The sequence below is a fragment of the Eucalyptus grandis genome, chromosome 6 (genome assembly GCF_016545825.1).
Source record: "Eucalyptus grandis isolate ANBG69807.140 chromosome 6, ASM1654582v1, whole genome shotgun sequence".
Taxonomy (NCBI): Eukaryota; Viridiplantae; Streptophyta; class Magnoliopsida; order Myrtales; family Myrtaceae; genus Eucalyptus; species Eucalyptus grandis.
In genome coordinates, this window is record NC_052617.1 from 5,654,056 (window position 1) to 5,675,479 (window position 21,424).

General features: G+C 39.0%; 1 pseudogene; it reads right to left on the reverse strand.

Moving 5' to 3' along the window:
• Positions 1 to 12,757: 12,757 nt before the first annotated feature.
• On the reverse strand, positions 12,758 to 14,856 carry LOC104448300 (annotated as a pseudogene).
• Between the last annotated feature and the right edge of the window lie 6,568 nt (positions 14,857 to 21,424).

The window sequence follows — 21,424 nt, forward strand, 5'->3', positions numbered from 1 at the left end:
GTACCCAAATTCAAGCAAAAGTGAGATTTTTCTTGCAGGAGGTTTGTCATCTACAAGGAATCAAATTCTTAGTGCCCTGGGTTTCCATGAAGGGAGCTTGCCAGTCCGCTATTTGGGGGTGCCCATTATCACTTCAAGGCTTGGTAAGGTGGATTGCTGCGCTCTCATCAACTGCATTACGGCAAGAGTACAATCTTGGACCCATCGCTTTCTGTCATTGGCCGGCCATCTTCAGTTGATTAGGTCGGTCCTTCGTGCGATTCAAGCCTATTGGGCTAGTGTATTCATATTACCCATAACCGTTTTGGACCTGATCGAACAAATTCTGAGGCAATTTCTATGGAAAGACTTAGACTTAGGCAGGGGTGGAGCGAAAACTTCCTGGGATGATGTTTGTCTACCTAAGGAAGAGGGAGGTCTTGGTATCCGAAGACTACGTGATTGTAACAGGGCAGCCATGCTCAAACGTATATGGCTCATGTTCTCCGACAAGGAGTCGTTGTGGTGTAAGTGGATCCATTCGACTTTTTTAAAAAGAAAGAACTTCTGGGTCGCTAAGAAACCTACCTATTGCTCGTAGGCCTGGAAGAAAATCCTACAATTCATGAGGGAATTCCGTAATTCATTCTTTTGGAGGATAGGGGACGGCCTTTCGGTGTCTTTCTGGTTTGACAATTGGCACCCTAGGGGTCCTTTGAAGCTAATTTTCTTGAACTCTCTCATCTACAGCTCCAGGTTACCCAGGCATGCGACGGTGGCTGATCTTTTCTCCACTTCTGGCCATGCTATCAAGACTATCTTGGATTCGTGGGAGCACCCCCTCCCAGTCCTTTCGCAGAACTCAGACCACTTTTGCTGGGTGGAGAGTTCTTTTGGGCTGTTCACGGTAGCCTCAACATGGGAGACCATTAGGTGGAAGAAGGCTCGAGTTCTTTGGCATGCGTTCATTTGGAACAACTCGATTACACCACGGTACCAACTTAATCTTTGGCTTATGGCCAAGCATAGACTTCCAACCCAGGCTTTATTATTATCTTATAGTAGAATTGATAGTGGTGTGTGTGCTTTCTGCAATGTCATGCCGGACTCCGTTGATCACCTATTTTTTGGATGTCACGTCACTGCTGGCATTGCTTTCTTTTGGGCCACTGGATGCAACCTTCCATGGCGCAACAGGTCATGGGGGGAGAACCTATGCTGGGCTGTAACTTTGCTATCGGACAAAGATTTTCATAAATGCATAACCCAGTTTTCTTTTGGTGCTCTTTGCCATATCATCTGGAAAGACATGAATAACATTCTTTTCAAGGAGCAGTCTCTTGCGACTCTGGTCGTGAAGAACCATTTGATCAAGGTAGTTAGAGACAAAGCTGTCACCTTCAAGAATGTTGAGGATACTACGCAAAATAGGAGGCTCCAACATAGCTGGGGTATTGATCCGATTATCTTCTCTTTTCGGGGAGATTGATCCGTCACCTGTTCAACCTAACTGATCTTAGTTTTGTGGCTGGCGGATCATCCACTGCCGTGTTGGTTTTGGCTCTGCCTATTTTTGGCTATTGCTTTGGCTCCCCTGTTTCGGGTGCTGGCTAGCTTTTGTTGATGCTCCAGGGTTGCTGCGGTTCTCCTTGGTGGCTCCTCCCTTTTGACGGTGGGCTAGTTGGTGCTCTAGTGCTGGCGGTTGCAGTGTTGCTGCGATTGCTTGCTCGTGCGTCTTCTCCCGCCTTGTTGCTGCCTTAGCTACCGGTCTGTTTTGCTGTTTGTTTGTGCCTACTGTTTAGGCTTCTCTTGCTTTTGTTTGGCTCTCTGCCGCTTTGTTCCCGGTCTTCCTTGTTTTCTTTCGGCTCCCTTCCACTCGTTCTGACTTGTTGTCGTTATGAGTGTAAGTTTTTGGCGCCGAACCCTCTTGTATAGTTTGGTTAAAGCTCAATTTATTCTTACCTTTACCAAAAAAAAAAAAAAACAACTCCATAAATAAACTTTTTTTCTTTTTCTTTTCTTCCTTTTCTTTTTTTTGCTTTCTCTTCCTCTTTTCTTCCCCTACCTAGTCGCCAGCCTTGGCGTCGCCCAGCGACTAGCTAGACGAGGCCCAACAACCTCATCAGAGCCTCGTCGGCCCTCAGTAAGGTCACCTTGAGCCTCACCCAGCCACGGCGAGGCTCGACCTTGCCGGTGGCTAGGTGAGGCTTGGCATTGCCGGATCTAGGCGAGCCTCGCCCGGCCATGGGCCAAGTCGAGCCTCACCGATGGTCGGGCGAGGTCGCCTCGCCCAATCACGGCGAGGCTCTCTAGAGGTTGCCGGCTGGAGGAAAGAGAAGAAAAGAAAAGAAAAAAAGAAAAATGTAATAAAATTATTAATAATTAAAATAAATTATAAGTCACAAAAATATACGGGGTCATACTAAACGTATTTTTCTCATGAGAAAAGAAATTTTGTATAGTTACCAAACGCGTTCAAATGCTAAAAAATTATTCCCGAGCACAAAAACATAAAAAAGTGTTTCTAAAAAAAAATTGTTTCCCAAAATAGAAACATTACCAAATGCACCATTTGATCTGCATCGTTCAAAGGCGCTTTGTTTCTGCAATAGCTTTGAATGCGGGATCCCACCCCAAAGACTGCCATTTTAACATCTCTAGTAGACTGAGGAAGAACATGATTATGAAAAACTCCCATCCTATCCCTCAAATATGGTAGATGGCACCATTCCACGTTAGTTTCAATATGATTTTAGTCAAAGACCTTCCTCCGACAGTTCCAAGAACCAACTTTGCACCAGTCTTTATCATTCCCACAAACTCCAACCAGCTCCATCAAAGATCTCCATCCATGAGAAGGCACCCTCAGAAAGCAAAGGTTTCCTAGACTTAGGAAGAAGAGCATAAGACACATATGTCATCAATGGAGGACCCCTTTTTTATCCCGTTGAAGGTTTCCAGCCCATTCAAATAGCAAGCCAAGCTACAAAGCTGAATTTAGGCAAATTTGGATTAAGCAAGATGACTCGATGCTAAGAGATCTTGTGCTTTCTTTCCCTTACCTACTTCTCCAAGCATCAGCCTGAGTGAAGCATCCAGAGGAATTTCCTTTGAAAATTGTTCTACCCTCAAGAGTAGAGCAGGGAAAAGATCGTTCCACATATGGCTGCTTGAATATGTGTTGCGACCAAATTTTTGGGTGTAAACCACCTAGGGTTTGGCTAATGGATTGTTAAGCCTAGATTTAACTCAGGTTCTCCCAAGTCCATACCAATTCGCAACTTTAGGTTCAAGTTCTTAACATGCAATTGATTTTTAACTAGGAGTCGCCACTAATCTATTTTTGGTGGGTCGATTAGAAACCCAAGTAAAGTAATTGGAGATTCACCTTACTCTTATGAACCAGAGATTTGGGTATGGGGACTTGATTACGCTAGATTTCTCTAACGCCCTTTCGGTACCATTTCTTTTATTTTGAAAAAAAGGTTTTGCAGGCAGCTTGAATTGATTTTAAACTAGTTCCCTAACATGTGAGGTGATCATACGGGTGCGCAAACCACCAATTTAACACCTAAGAAAACCAATGAATAAATTGCAGGACTTACCTCATAACAACAAAAGCATCTGCATTATTAGATCAGAATTCACATCAACAATCATAAATATGATTTCTAATTAACACGCAATTTCTTTTTTTGTTTTCATTTATTTAATGAGAGTCATGCAATGCATGCTACTAATTTAATATGAAATGATATGACATGACAATATGATCTACCTATATGGCATAAAGTGCAGTCTATACTAAAGAATGAAATTGATTTCTTCTAAAGACAATTTTTATTTTTTTTACTTTTTATATGAATTTCGAAATTAGAAAAATGTGATAATTATCTAGCTAAATTAAGATTCTATCCAACTTATATTAAGGATCAGGTCAAGCTAAACCCTAATTTAAACCAAGATATTATCTTAACTTAACAATCTCTAACCTAAGATGTAATTTATCTAAAAAGATTAATCTAAACTTAAAACGAAACACGTAATTTTATCCTAATATGTAATGACGTGCAAAGAATGCCCTAATTCTACATGACATATGCATGATGATTTTTGTGTTTTTTTTTTTTTTAAATAAAAATTCGAAATTAAGATTGTCAAATAATTAACATCCAACTTAAATTAAAGAAAAAACTAACATCCTTAACGAATGCATTTTTTTGGATTTTTCATTTTTTCAAAAATTCGAAATAAATAAATTCTAAACATGCAAGATAACCCTGAAACAAGGAATATTCTAAAACAAACCTAATCTAACTCAGTTTTTTTTTGGATTTTTCCTTTCTTTTACGGGAGCAATCAAAATGAGACATCAAGAACAGCACGGCAACAAATCAGGCAATATATCATCCATGTCCATTTTGGAAATAAATTGACGAATCGTATCTCGCGCATGAAATCGGATTTGCCAATTTCAAATAAAATTGCGAATCGTATCTCGAGCGTGAGATCGGATTGGCGATTTTTTCCGTGCGATTGCGAGTCGTATTTCGAGCGTGAAATCAGACTGTCAATCATATGCACGTTGCGAAATTAGAAAAATTTTCTTATTATTCATGAGGGATCAAGAGATCTTTTGGATATGGCAATAACAAACAAATATTCAAAATAAGATTGCAATATTACGAATTAGGTGGTGTCATGTATGAAAATCAGATTAATCGAGAATCTTACCTAATTCATGATGTCACGCGGGTGACGTTTCCAAATTCGGATGGATGATGGGTCACGAGAATCATGGTGAGGAAGATCATCTCATAGCAGTGGCTGCTCGTGGTGGCTTCATGCAAAAGTGCGATCAGAATTTCCACGATATTCACCTGTATCGTGTTCTCCCTCGGTGAATTACCCAGTACTCATTGTCATGGCCAAAATTGGGACAGCTCTTGGTTTGAAAATATCACAATTGCATGTGATGTTGCCGCCACTGGACACACCATTGAGACATACAATATTTGACCGGAGACAAGGACGTAGCTGTGGAAGCCTTGTAATGATCTGAAAACGTCAACGAGGGACGGACTTCGTCTCGGCTTCAAGAGCGACTCAAGGGCAGCTAGTGCAATGCTGCAGTGTGGACTCGGCCAGGGCTCTTCTTGCTTGTGAATAATTCAAGTGCACTCCTTCAGTAATACTTCACCGCCACTCTCACGGATCACACTTTTGGCACAGCTACATGCAATTGGGATTATTCGGTGAAGCTGGGCTTGGCTGCTATGCTGTCATAGGATCACGAGCTTCGTCGCCTGGACTGAGGCAGCGACGCGTTTGAGTCGTGTCTTTGACAGGAATGGCACGGCAAGGGGGAAAGCAACGGCTCGCAACGGGGAATCCTCGACTCAATCTGGTACGGGCCCACTTCAGGTGAGGCAGTGGCTAGGATGGATAGAACGGCTCGTAGTCGCTGGTGCAGTCACGAGGAGGGAGCAGCAGGTGGCGAGAGTCAGCGTCGTGGGCTGCAACTCGGCTGGCTCACATCGGAGTAGGGGCCCGTTCAACGTCGTTGTGCAGGGACTACCAGGGCTGAGAAGCAAAGAACTCGTTGGAACACCAAGGTTGCAGGATCCCGGTGGCCATAAAATTACTGGACTGGCGAGGCACGGATCTGCGGCTACGTTGCGAGGAGGGAGGAGCGATGATTGTTGGCTTCCTTGGAGGAGCTCGCTGATTATGGTGAGTGATGTCACCGAACGAGGGATCGATTGGTCTGGTGCGATGATGAAAGGGCCGCAGTGAAGGACCGGGACAAAGACCTTGCTCTCTGCTTTTTCTCTCTCTTTTCGCCGCTTTCTCTCTCTAGGGTTGCAACTCCTTTTTCTCTCAATTGCGGTCGTGAATGTTAATTGTGTCTTCTAAAACCCTACACAAATTAATCTATTTATAGGCCGCGAATTAGGATTTTTAATCTTTCCAAATCGGTATCCACAAAAATTCTTTTTCCAAATGCAATATTCGTTTTGCCGAACGCAATATTTATTGTTCCATTTGCTCTATCTGAAAAATTCCATCATATCCCGAAAAATTTCAAATTCTTATTTTCACAAGATAATTTCCGATCATAAAAAAGACGGGCCTGGGCTAATTTGCTCGCTTCGTGGGCTTAGTCTGGCCTGTCAATTTAAAGTTTCTAAAGCATCGATTCGAACCCATCCGTCACCGGCCCAATATAAATGCAAATTAAAAATAAATACACCTAAAACTATATGCTATGCAATTAACTATTTTTTCAAGGATAAAATTAGCCCATGATTTTTTAATGTAATAAATAAATTACCAGATCGCCAAAATTTAGGTGTTAACAATATGCACTAACAAATCTGATCTTGCTGGAGGCCAAACCCACTCATCTCCATAAATGACACCGGCAACTAGAGAGTTCAGGGCCAGTGCAACATTATAAATCAGTTTTTTAGGATAAACATCCAAACAACACCCCATGAGGATGCCAAGGATCATTCCGTAAGAAACTATGATGTTCATTACCATTTACCAATGATTTATCTGACACGCGGCTTATGGATGGAACGTGCCTCGAGAAGCTTCCTCTGAATACAATTGCTGTCATTCTTGGGGTAAACAGACCCAAAAAGAAATATGTCCTTTAGCTTTTTTTTTGTTAATGAAATCAAGTTCCTCCATAATTCATGACTAGTGACAGTATCAACTTGCTGACGTGGTATGAACCGGATACAAGACCAGCCCCTTCTCTTTCTCTCTACCTTCAACGTTTCTTTCATTTCTTTTGACATAGGCACTATAAATTCTTAAACTTATTATGAAAATAAAATCGAGTTATAAACTAATTTTACTAGGACGATCAAGTTATTAGACACATTCAATTTAAGTGAAGGAAAATGCAAATATGACCTTTTAAAAAAAAATTGAGAACGCATGGCACCGACGTGACATCTCAAAGAAAAGGAAATTTAAAAAAAAAAAAAAAGGCAAAGTCCACCCAAAAAAAAAACAAAATAATAGGAAAATGGAACCAAAGAGAGAAGGAGCTGTGGCCCCTCTCTCTTCAGGGGAATGTCGAAGTGGCTGCTTAAGGGTTGTCGGTGCTCATCAACACCTCGGCGTTGGCCCTCTCTCTCTCTTTGGTAAAATAATAAATGAAGAAAAGGAATATAAGGTAATTAGGGTACTTAGGCTGACAAGTCGGTTTTAGGACATTGTGTGAAGTACAGGCTGACCCGGTAGGAACCCTTACGAGTTCTACTGTCTTACCCAAGTGTGGGAGGTTATTATACCTACCTACCTAGTAGTAGTGTGACATTCGGAATTTCCGTATTTATAATTGTATAATATTCGGAAATTCGTGTTATGATAATGATATTTAGATTTTGAGCTAAGTATTATTTTCCTTAATGTTCGGACAAGTACACAGAGACTTTAATCGTATTCAAAACTTTTGTGGGATGCAGTCAGTAATTTTTGTAAACGTAAATCATTTCAGGTTCGACGTGTGAATCAAATTATGTGTGTGCTAATAATAGAATGGTATTAATTAAATTACTATAGTTTTACTAATTAATGGTTGTTATTAATCGCGTAAGTTTTAGTTATTTGATAATAATATTGTTGAAAAATTTGTGTTAATAATGCTAGAAGAAGGAGTACGTTATGCTTGCTACATTTTTCATCAAAAAAATTTATTAGTTAAAATTAGAAGTGTCACATGTTCTTGAACAAAACTTTGCATGGCCATGTGTCTTACAAAGTAAGATTGTGGCTAAATTCCTCCAACGTCTAAATTAAGTGATAATTATTCAAAGATGACTCATTTTTTTCATGCATTCCTCTTGGCCACGTGCAAGGGCCTTGCTTTGCATCATTGCCGCATCAATCTGAAGATTCACATGCAAATTTACATCTAGCATTGCAAGAAATCAAATTATCATTATCAATTTTGACAAAACTCATTTTACTTTGCCAAAGACCCATTTTTCGTCCCTTTCAAAACTCAAACAGAAGCTGCATGTGTTAGTTTTGCTTTTCAATCCAAGAATTTAGAGAGCAAAGTTTCGTACTCAAGTGCAATTAAGGTGATAAAAACACTTGGTGATTCGTGATTTGCGTTTATTCAAAGCAAGTGAAATTTCTAGTGTTAAGTTAGCTTAAATCTACTTATTTACTTCTATCTTGGTTGGTTGGATGAGACGTGAATTATTGATGTGAGTATGGTGGTTATTAAGTGGTTTGATAATTTCTTGCAAGTTCGTTTTGCTTTGTTTTGGTTCGTTTTGGTTCGTTTTGTGTGATTCTGGGTAGTCAAAACGCGTTCATTTTACTATGTTTGTTTTAATAATTCATTGCATATTTACTCTGCTTCTTTCTACCTCATTCTGGGTAGTTAGAATCTGGTCATTATGCTGTATTTGTCATGATAATCCATTGCATATCCGTTTTGCCTCATGCTAGGTAGTTAGACTTTGGCGATTCTACCATCTTTGTCATGATGACTTATTTCATGCTCGTTCTACTTCTTTCTGCCTCATTCTGGGTAGTTAGAATCTAACCATTCTACCATTTTTGTCTTGATGACTTATTGCATGTTTGTTCTGCTTCTTTCTACCTCATTCTAGATAGTTAGAATTTGGCCATTCTGCCATATTTGTCTTGGTAACCCATTGTATGTTCGTTTTACTTCTTTTTGCTTCATTCTGAATATTTAGAATCTGGCAATTTTGCCATCTTTGTCTTGATGATTTATTTCATGTTCGTTTTACTTCATTTTGAGTAGCTAGAATTAGATCGTTAAGCCGTAGCTATCCCGATGACCATTGCATATTTGTTCTGCTTCATTCTCGTTGGAATTCTACAAGTCGAATCTATTTGTTTCACTTGTTTCTGCTGGAATTTCCTAAGACAGAATCTGTCCATTTGTGAGTTTGCTCGAATTTGTTCATTGGTGAGTTTATTCACTTGCTGAATCTGCTAACTTGTGAATCTGTTTGTTGAATAGTCTGTTTATTGGTTCAGGTAGACTTTGTTAAATATGAATCTACTTCTCATTGGATTCGTTCATCGCTAAATCTGTCCATTTGAGAGTCTGTTCATTATTAGAGCTACTCTTTTATTCTATAAGCTTTTATCAAGCCAAAACTTACCTTTTTAATTGTCTAGACTTTACGATCAGAGGGTACTCGTTCATCGAGACTCAGAACATATCAATTTGATTTACTAGATTTTGATATCCAGAACCTACTCAATGTTTAGAATCAAAATATATCCATTTGATTTACTAGATTCTAATGTCCAAAACTTACTCAATGTTCAGACTCAGAACATATCTATTTGATTTACCAAATTTTGATGTCCAGAACCTGCTCAATGTTTAGAGTCAGAACATATCCATTTGATTTATCAAATTTTGATGTCCAAAACTTACTTGATGTCCAGCCCTAGAATGTACTCATTTAAATGTCTAGACTTTAACAAACAAAATATGTCTGTGTGTTATTTCACATGTGGTTATTTGATAAATGCATTAAATTGAGTTGCGATATGTGTGTCATACTTGAGAGTACACATATATCATGGCTTGAATGAGATTAATGTGATTCTGTCACCCATATAGCGGTGAGTGACGATGTCCCACGTGTCGGGATGCCCCAGGGAGTGTTTCGAGATGCCCCATGGGTCGGGATGCCCTGTGGTGGAAGTTTGCAGGATGCCTCGGAGTTGAGATGCCCCATGTGTCTGGATGCCTTGAAAGTGTTCGGGAGGATGAAGTATTAATGAATAATATGTATTGTTATGTGTAGAACCAAATCATTGTGTGAAACATGGTGTGCACATGCATAAGTCTGGATGGACGGTCTGTTAGTTAATAATTTCTGTGATAGATGAACATGAAAGGTAAAGTCTGTCTATGTTTTTTTTTTTTTGATACCTAGGGAACCCCGTACAGCCGACAGCCGGCGGGTAAACCCTGGGACGACTCTAGCGGAGGACCCACCACCTCGACGTCACGCTTAAGACACCACACAGCGCTTCAGCCTCCCTGCTTCGCAGGGGCTTCGAACCACTTCCCTCCTCGTGGAGAGTGAGTGGATCTACCATCCACGCTGCAACAGCCGGTGGTAAAAGTCTGTCTATGTTTGTATCTTACTTATCAGATAATTATGCCTTCATTTTGTGTATACCAGGTGAAGTGATAAGATGATTTTTCTAACTTAAAACTAGATGTTTCATTTAATGGGTTTCGACTCATCCCTTTTATTTTTCAAACATGTAGAATGGACACCCCTTAACCCTTGCACTACGGAGTCCCTATGTATAATAAAACTTTTTCATGAAAGTGTGCTTGAATCAGAGTCTAGAATAATATATACCAAGTGTAGTTCTACGATATGGGTTGATATAGGAGGATTCACGGAGTGGGTTTCTCTCTAATTCATTGCTTGGTATCGGAATCTTGATGAAGAGTTAATCTATATATTGAGTAGCTTTGATCTGGACGTTGGAGATGCAGCAGAGGGAGAAGTTATCAATCCGTGACTCAGTCTGAAACGTTTATATAGGCAGACTTTTGAAAGTATAGTATAGTCTAGAGATAGGTCTCCCTATCCCTACTCATACTTCTGTTTTTTGCTTGAAATGTAATGAAGTTGTGAACTCAATGTGATATAAATAAATGAAGCAGAAGTATGTTTGTTATAATTGTGAGGCTCTAATCATTAAAAGAATATTCGTAAATGTTTGTTTTCGTTTCCATACATTAAAAGAAAGCAATAATATAATAACATGTGTCGGGTGACGTCTCGGGATGTCACAAGTCGCCCCCTTTGAAGAAGAGATAGCCCTCTATTCTTGGGCAAACATTTTTCTTCCTGAATTTTACATGTTAGAGTTCAAACAAAGTGATTTAAGGACATACTCAAGTCCGTAAATAAGAGATAAATGAAGGGTAAAGTTGGAAAAATAAATTAGAAGCATCACTTGCATAATGCATTAGGTTGACAAAAGCCGGTTTTTATTTGCTTTATTATCCAATTCTTTGGTCACGTATATTGCTATCTCGTTGGCGTCTCCTATAATTATTGAATTAACATACATTCAAGATTTTAAATTATAGCTAATGCCGCTATCTAAATTAGTTCCACTCTAAAGATACATGTTCTTAATAAATAGACTATTGCTAACTAAAGCATACTCATTTTATCCGAGTAACCCCATTGAGTGCATTAAAAAGTTTCATTGAACAAATGAATTTGCTTTGTTTGAGAATAGACAAAGTTTAAGAGATTATAGCATAGTTATTGCACAAATATATTGAATTTATTTCTTTTAAGTATGATTCACCGAATAAAAATTATATTACTTTATTATTACGGAAAATAATACTTGAACTTGAAAATAAAATATACAAAGATTTTACAAGATTACAACTTTTTACTAAAAAGAGCATTTATATTTTTTTAGTTTTATTAACTGTTTCATCTATGAAATTACTTTTAGATATATCTTCCATAATTGCTTGCTACAAAATCCTTTTTCTATGTATGTTTAAATTGCCTAAGAAACATAGTATGGGAACGTCTTTTCCGTCTCATATCAATCTTAGGTCCCCTTAAATTATGATATTCTTCTAAAAAGCTATAGATATAATTACCAGAAAAGACTCATCTCTTCTCTTGCAATTACATCTCATCCTAGTACCGTCACTAACTATTCAAACATAGATGTACTCACGCGGGCTAAGTCATTTGTTTTAATTATTTCGTGGCCAAATATGCAGATAGGTGTTTACTCACTCTTTGAGAATCACTCAAGCCGCTTGCCTAAGTGGCACAAGGAGGGGGACAGCGTCGAGCTTCCGTTCAGTCACCCATCATTCAAGGCCATTCAGAGACATACTTTATGTTTTGTAGAAATGGGCTATTTTCCCTCAAATGAGAAGAAGTAACGGCCAATTAAGACTTTTAGTTAAATTCTTGTTGCTATAATGTGAAGAAGTGGCAAGGACAAGAGTGATTCCCTTGACACTTATTTTTACAATAACTGGTAGTGGTTTTATAAAATCTCACACAATATTAAAGTAGGAAGGTTATAAGTTCAAATCTTTAGACTTAGGCCAAAGTTCAGCCTATGCATGAGGAGAGTGTTAGAATATTTAAATATTAAACCACATTTTCATAAAATATTTTAAATCTCACAATTTCATATAATTAAAGAGAAGTTGCATAAATTGTGCTCTCAACTTCACTATAAGATGAATTTTCTATAAAATCGAATCTCCTTTCCATGAGTTGATGCTCACTTCATATTTTTTTTTTTGTTGGAATATTATGCTGTCTTAGGTAAAACTAAAAAGCGAGAAAGAAGAAAAGGAAAAAAATTAGAATTAGATTCAAACCAACCCAAAGAAGTTCAAAAAGCAAACGAAGAACTTAGGAGAGAGGCCAATTTCATTTATTTTAAGTAATATAAAAAGCATTGATAGTTTCTGGAAGGGTTAAGATAAGGAAGATTGCATGGATACAAGGGAGTCAAGCGAATTGTCAAATTTGTACTGATGACATGCATATAGCATCATGCAAATTGAAAACATACACCATAGGCAGAATGCTCTTGGTTATGTTATTCGGAAGAGCTTCTCAAACCAGTGGCTTCTTTCTTGGGTTCATGGTGTCTTAAATTTATTGTCACCATGGGGATGTTTGATGTAGCTAAGTGCTGTGAAGGTGGCACCGTGATAGTCCTGGATAGTCCTTCATTCCCGTATCTTTGGCACAATCCGGAGCAATAGTCCTTGAGTTGGTATCGGCAAGGGGTCCCTAATGTAATGATCATCTGAACATAACTCCCAAGAGAACTGAATCACCATTGCAACTAGGGTTTTGAACCTCGCAATTTGTTTCCTGAGCATACCCGAGGCTCTCCTCCAAAAGGAATAAAGCTGTAGGGCGGTACTCACTTATGGTTTTCAAATCTAGCAGGATCAAACTTTGATGGCTCAGGGAATATGCTTTCATCCACATGTGTCATGTTTGATGCCCAGAAGACCTAAGTCACGCATCAAATACCAAATGTATGTTAACGGACTGGTTTCCCAGATAGAGAGAATGAATAACAGATAGCGCAAGTAAGCATTTGAAAAGATTGGAAAAGTTATTTGCATCCTTACCTATCAGCCTTGAGGAATGAGGTACCCAGCATAGGCAATATCCCTTAAAGCTAAGCTGAAGCCACCGAAAACAGGCGAAACCATCCTTAGAGTTTCCATTGCTACTCTCCATGTGTACTTCATCCTGGCAAGGTCTTCCCAAGTTAAAGGTTCTCTCGAAGTCTTGCTTCTTGCTATCTCTTCTTGTTTAGCAATAGCAAAACACGCTTGTTATTTGTCTCAATAAGGGGGAAGGATCATGTTTGAGCTTTGTTATTAAAGTTGACATCCGGCTTTGGAAGCTCAGACAAATTTATGTGTTGATTTTTCTTACATTTATCAAGCCATTTGTTATCCATCAGCAAATAGAGATCATTCATTATCCTTACGTAGCTTGGGTCATAGTTCAAGAGTGAACTAGATTGAACAAGTCCTTCATTTCGTTTAAATCTTCCTTCCTTTTTGGGCTGCAGGAATCTCTATGCAGATTTAACAAATCTAAAAAGATGCCGGGATTAGAGGATGTTTACCTTGAAGAACTGCTTTATAAACAACAGGATTCTTATATAGAAGACATAGCACAAAAGTTATAAGTATGGATGAGGCATCATGTCCAGCAATTATGACAAGCGTGATATTGTGCAGAATTTCATTGTCAGTCACAACTCGTTCATTTTCTTCATTGTGCTTACTTAACAAGCACGTGATTAAGTCTTGATGAGGGGTTGCAGTGTGCTGCTCTAGTTTCACTTTCTTCTCTTGTGCAAGTTCCTTCAATATATCTTGGACCCTAGAGCTTGCACGGAGGCTCCGATTGTAGTGCGTGAATGGCAAGTTCACTGGTATGGACCACATTCCCCCTACCATTTCTTGAAAGTTTTCCAAGAATCTCTCTTTTAGCTCCTTCCTCCATACCAAAGAGAAGAGAGCATATGATGTTGAATGTAAGAATTTTCATCAGGGGTGATGCCAATAGGAAGATCAAAATATTATTGTTATTCACTCTTCTTTTGATTATTGAAGAGATTATGCACACTCCCAGTTTATGCATTCATTCTCCCAGTCGATACATGCGGAGGCAATACAAGTGTGAACCCTAGTCATACGAGACTATTGTGTGCATACACCATGTACATCTTAAAATCTATTAAGTCTCGATGTATCTAAACAGATCAAAGCAACAATGAGAGTCTACAGAATATCGACATACCGCAACTTTTTCCTTTCCCTGCCAGTGCAACTTGATGTGCTTCCTGACTTCTTCATCTATTTTTCCCATGTACTGCTTCAGCGATTCTGGTCTCAAGAACGACAATGGGAGACTCTCTCACACGTCTACGATCTTGGCCACTGAGTTCAAACAGATTGCAGTCTCTCAGAATCACGCAGATGGATGATAGCTACTTGTTGGCAAGCATGCTGCCATCTCCATGGAATATAAAATTGTTTGCTGCTGGTCCGTGAATGAACACCGTCGGTTTGCCAAAGAGAGTGAGCTTCAAGATTGGTCCATACTTCCTCACCCTTTCTCGGAGGCATTCTTCTCCTCTGTTCGTCCTCATGGCTTGGAGCATGCCAATGCTTTGGCCTATTATGGGGATTCCCAATTATCCCGGAGGTAGCTTTCTTGATGATCCTCTTCTTCTCTAGCTTAATAGAAAGAGAATTGGCAGAAGAAAGAGAAGAAGAGTGATCAAAATGTTCATTGTCGTGGGTGTAAGTATGTGTGTGTGGGTGTGGGTGTGGGTGCGGGTGCGTGTGATGAGGGGAAAGCAAGAGAGTTATATAGCTCTTAGGTTTCTTGTCAGTTTCTAATCTAGTATTTTAGGTGGTTCATTCCTTCTGGAACGTCGGATGAAGATTACTATGTAGAAAACGCATCAACTTTGATACAAGTCCAGCTTTGTATAGTGTACCAGATATTGTATCGAAAAATTGCGGTTGAGATAAAACAAATAGCACATGGTTGACCTACAGAGGAACATGTTTTATCCCAAGTGTGTTTAGCAGAAGGGAATAATTTGGTAACAGCGGAGATGGAGATGTAAAGGATGTGACCTCTTGTTTGGTTTCAACAACAGGGTTGAGCCCGGATGTGTATTACTTTGTATTTGTTTTAGTCACCATCATAACTCAACCAAAGGATAACGAAATAGAGTCTTGAAAAATGTGAATCCGGCAAAATGGAATCGTCCATCTGGATCAAAACCAACTATTAATACTTTGTGCAAGATCCAATAAAACTTGTCGTTTGACAAATGAACTATGATTGTCGGAATTTGAAGACCAGAAGATCAGTTTCTGGACCATGACTCTAATTTTTGTCAGCAAAATCTGGAACAGTATAGTTCCTGAGCAATTGGGATATTCGTAGTGATGCCAAGATGTAATTTCTCTGCACAGCAACTCTTAAGGTGTCTGATTTTGTACCCCAAACGTGGCCGTATGTTATGTTTGGTTAAATTTGTACTTCTGTCTGGTTGCATAGATTTTGAGTGGATGAAATGGAATGCCCTTCCAACAATCGGGGAAACTTATCTTTACTCTAAGAATCACCGTAGTTTTTGGATGCTGCGGATTTCTACGCTTGTTGGTTCAAGGCTTCGGAAATTTTTCATCTTTTCTACATTTGTCAATCAATTCACAACTTCTATTATCCTTTCTTCAGAGATAGAGATGCTGCAAACTCTAACTCATTCTTTATGTCAGCTTCTCCATTTCCTTCCAAAGCTCCATTTTTCAAAGTTGCCTGTGTTTGGATGACTTGGGATTGGCACGCCTCTATTTATGGCTAATTTCTTAAATAAAAAAAATTCTGTGTTAGATCTTGATGAAAGCATTCATCCTTCTCCCTAATAAAGCAACATCAGTATAAATAAGTATTAATTTAGATAATTAAATATGTACCTTGCGACCATATGAGTCTTCTTTCTTCTTCCTCCCGTTAATGAACTAATGTCCATGTAGCAGCTTCCATACTGCACTTCCTCGTTCTAATCCTTTTGGTTTAGTAAATATGAGTATTTACAATATAATTTGCAACAACGTATGACACATGAAGAAAGTTAGTCATCTACAACTTCAAATTTGCAAGAAAGCATGCTCAAGCAGCATAGCAGCTGAAGGCCTCTCGGCAGCCTCTCTAAGAAAGCAGCACTGTAGGAAATCGTGGATAACATCTCAAGTATTGGCAGAGTACTTTGCATCACCTTAAACATTGCTGCAGCCTGCATTAAATGATTAAATCTTAAACAGAAACTAAAGACATAGATCACATGCCAAAAGGTAATATGCACAGTACTAAACTTCAACAGAAAAGACAGATTTGGTCCAAGTACAAATACAGATAATAAAAAAGCAGTGCAGCATTCTTACCCACTCATGCTCACTTCAAGGAGGTTTCCCAGTTAGCATTTCAATAATAGTACATCCCAAACTCCAGATGTCAGCAGTACTATTGAGATCCGTGCTGTTATCGTTTGCCATCAAGGATTGTATAAGCTGCAGGATGCACTATTCCATCATTCTGCCATGACACAAAAAGAATGTGGCATTAATGTCCATAAAAGCAAAGTACCTCTGGAGCCATCCAGTTGGGATTTCCATTCAAAGAGCAGCAAGCTGCTTGTCCAGCTAGATAAGAAACGATAGCACATCAATAGTAAAGCCAAAGACTATTTGGTATGTTCATGGAACACGGGATAAAATTGCAACATCTTTAGACATAGATGCATCGGATTGATAAAAGAACTAAAGCAACAACTTTTGACTTATGTTAACTCATCACTAAGTAAAAGGACCATGAAGCAATCAACAAAATGATTGAATACTTCAAAACTTGAAAAGAGAGCAACAATACCTTAGCCGCTGTCCAGAATTCTGTTCTATTGACCAATACACTTTTAATTACCTCGTGTTAGGAAGGAGGTGCTTCTTACTCTGACTAAATTCAATCCTTCTCATGGAAGTCAGAGTAGCAGCAAAAACAACATAAGAAGAACCTTGCACCAAAGTTATTGCACTCTATCCACTACGCCTCTTAGGACCTTGTTGGAAACCAAAAAATAGTAAGGAACTTTCATTAGGTTTTGGCATCTAAACATTGCAAGGAATATTTTCCAGTTTATGAAACATAGTAACGTTACCTGACATGATGAAAAAAAAAAAAGTGAAGAAAATCATTTGCCACCATTTCATCTATTTGTAATAGACTTTGGCATAGATGAAATGCCACAGACCAATAATGAAAAGTACGCATCAAGAGACCATAGACGAAGAATAAAAAGCTTGCATGTTTTCTTTCTCTTTTTTCCTTTTTTGCGCCTAATCTAGTCGATCAATCACCCTGACATAATATTTGTCAGTAAATGGACCACAAATCAGTTAGGAATTTCTACATGCACTCTTTAGTCTTGCAGTGAAGAGGTGGATTTTCACATGTTTAGCAATCCCAAAGTCAGCAAGTTTAACTATCCTAGATACATCCACAAATAAATTAGCTCCCTTTAAATACCTACGCAGGCCAAAAAGTTTTCACAGGTCTGTTGGCTCAATGAAGAAGGTCCTATCATCCTTGTCCAATATGCAAGTCATCTCATGATGCTTGATCAATGGTTTAGAATTACCCATGTATGGAGTTGTTAACTGCAGGTAAGCCAATCCTGTTGGACAACTGATTCTGTTAGGGCCCCAAGATGCTCCTGGATATACTTGTCCATTGAACCATGATGTGCATATTCTAGATATATGTTAAGCTGATCCTCAACCTGAATATGCATGATGTGCATATTCTCTCTCTCAATCGTATCAGTGGATACAGGATATCCGAACCCTCTGAAACACAACAAGAAAAGCAGCACTTAAGCAGCAGTCTAAACTATTGGGCAAATACATTACATGACCTGCATAGAGAACCACTAACCTAATCACTTCGAAAAAAAAAGAAGCAAAATTTCCAGCCCAACAAGAGATGAGACGAAATAATGAGGGCTCACCATCCATGGAGGCGCCTTCTCTCTTTCACTTCGACTCTTACCTGCATCCAGACCGAAATTCTCCTCATTTACCCAAAAAAGACAACACCCCTGTAACTCTCACGCAAGTTCACAGGCAGCAAACTTTTTGTTAAACCCAGACAAAACAGAAGAAAAAAGACCAGGGAATAAAAACAATCTACAACCCAAGCTCCTTCAGTCGCCGCAGATTCAGAAACATGGGAAACACGTCCCATAGTGCTTCAATGGTCCCTAGCATCCCGGCTTGCATCAGAATGATTGACACTCCTCTACTTTTCACCTGTAATCAAAATGATAGAAAAAACAAGTGTAACAACTCACCAATATGCACATGCAAGACCAGAAGAGAAAAAAGATAATGCAGCTTACATATTCAAACTCAGCTTTTCCTTCCCACTCTTTAAACTCGAATATGTGCTCGAGGGATGAAAGATAGTAGTCCCACGTCACCCGGTATGGGGTTGCAAAGACATAAATATCCTTACATGTCCAGCTATGGGCTTTGCTGACCTAAATGAGCAATCCAAATTCATGGTTACAAGCCGGATACCTACAACTAGTCGTTAGTTTCCATATTCAGCAGAACCAGATGCAAAAACAAGAACTTTCAACATGAGGCAGTACCCACCTATACTAGAATTGCCTCCATAAGATAATTTGATTTTACATCAAATGAAACGACCATACTTGTATGAGCAACCAAATCACTAAATCCTTCTTCCACCACTTAAAATCCAGACACAAAAAGCTCAAGGGACCAACCATGGCACCACCAATTTGTGGAGCTTAGTCAAGTACAGACAAGCAGATGAAAGGAAAAGAAAAGAAACCTCAGCAAGTCATGAAATCCACTACAAACTTATTGAGGTAAGAACTGAAAATTTCCGTTACTCAGATTCCAACATAAATAAGCAGAATGAGAAGTGGAACAGTTGGGATCAAGTGCGTGGCCCAAACATCGAATGATAATCTCTAACATCCTTTACAGAATGGTATGACTGCACACCTTAGTTGTTAAGAAAAATACCATAAGTAGAAAGAAACCCTATCTAGTTCAGCATTATGAATCCATCAGAAAAATTAACCTCAAATTAACCAAGATAGGAATCTCAAACTAAGCACTGAAGTTACCAAGAATTAATTGGAAACTGCCAAAAGCTGGCAAACGGTGCCCATTAGACCCATCAACAAACCGCTACAACCTCACATCTCCCAGAATTATCACAAAATTGAACTGCAGCCAATTGCATTAAGCACTCAATCGACCAGAAAACCTCAAAAGCTCGTGAACAGTGATCATCTCTCCACATTACCAAACTGCCACAAGCTCAAACCTCCGAAATTCGTTTCGTGATTCTTGGCATGATTGGCGAATTGAGGCAAAAGCACTTTCAATAAGTGCTATGAGAAAGAGTTCGAGGAACTGACAACTTAAGGAAGGAGGAGGGCTTGTTGTTGTTAGTGAGTTGGGTGGTCAGTATGAAGACAGTTTTGAGGATGTCCAAATCCTAAGCATTTGAGAAATCTCATCTCTTTTCAATTTTGCGATACTGGTATGCTGCATGACATGTAAGAGCTTGAGAAAAGGCTGCAACTTTTTTGTTCTGTCCCGATCATTGACTTGAGCAGAGAATTCATGCATTGTCTTTTTAGGTTGTCAGAGCCCGTCATTCCGATAAACTTTCTGTGAGGCATCAGCTCGCTTCTTCTCTCTTTCATTCTTATTAATGATCTTAGAATTGAGTATGGATTTGTGTCAATTTAATCTCATTAATAATAATATTAGAAGTGAAAATAGAGGTTGTCAAGCAGAGCTGGCTGTTATTACCTCTTGCCGCAACATTAGAGAAACAAGTTGAAGTTTTGGATTCTTCTTGTGAGTTTCCAGAGTTTCTACATTTCTTAATTCTGTTTAGCGATATTTATTCCGCACTTAATTTTAATTCTTCTTGCGGACGTGCAGAAGTAACAATCGTGACAATTGAGGCTTTGCTGTTTTGTTTCGAGGCAAGCATGAAGGATCTAAACACGGCGGCCTTAATTCCACTTTTCAGCTTGACTTGTAGTGGAACGATCTCAGCTTGGTAACTACTGGTGTTTTTGACAGATGATAGTTTGTCTCCCAATGTTTTGGACAGCATGGAAGGCGGGATGTTCTGTTTTTTCACAGGTCTGGCATTTTTATTGAGCTGGAATATTACTTACATTGAGCTGGAATATTACTTACTTTTCATGCCTGTGAGCAGTCCTCGCATCGCATTGGCATTTAAATCCAACGATGCTACCTTATTCTCTTTGATAATCCTGCAATTTTGCTTTTGCTTGACGGTGTTGCCCAATTACCATTGTAAATCATTTCTTTAATCGGCATTTCTCTAGGAAAAGTTGAACGGAGCCATCGGTTGCAGCTTAAAGCTTTACAGGGTACACAGTTGATCAGGCTTCCCCGTACGCCCCTCTGTAGTTTTTCTTGGAAGCGGACAGGGAGCATACTTGGCAGTGGCGTCAACTAGAGGTGTGAGCGATTCGGTTCAGTTCGGTTCGGTTCGATTTTTAAGAAAAATCAAACTGAACTAAACCGATAAGGAAATTTATTGAACTAAACCAAAATTTGATTCGAACCGAACAGAAATCTCAATTCAATTTAGCTTGATTTTTTGGTTTTTACTTTCTTTTTTACATGCATCCCTTTCAATAAATTTTTTCATTTTTAAAAATTTGATTTTTCAATTATTTTTATTCTTCTTTTTCATTGGCTAGTCGTCGGCCATGTTGGCAGCCAATGACCAAGTAGAGGTTAGCTAGAGCCTTGCCACATACTGGCGACCAATCGAGGTGAGCTAGAGCCTCGCCTGGTCAAGCGAGGTTGAGCTCTCTAGATGACAACAAGCTTGAGCCCCACCAGAGGCCGCTAGACATCTTGGCTGGTTAGACCATTCGATGGCGAGGCTTGACCTTGTTAAAGTCTTGTGAGCTTGAGCCTTGCCGATCTGTGGCAAGGCTCCAACTTGCCTTTAGCATACGACTGACCAATAAAGAAGAAGAAGAAAAAGAAAGAAAAAAATGAAAATTTTTTTAAAATAAAAAAAAAAAAAAAGATTTTATCGATTTGGTTCAATTAATCTAATCGATAAAAATCGAATCGTTTAAAAAAGTTTTGATAAAAAAAAAAAAACTTTTCTATTCAGTTCGATTTTGACACCCTTGGTGTCAACCGCTGTGATTGATTTGGATTTCTTGAAAATTCAAATTGAACTGA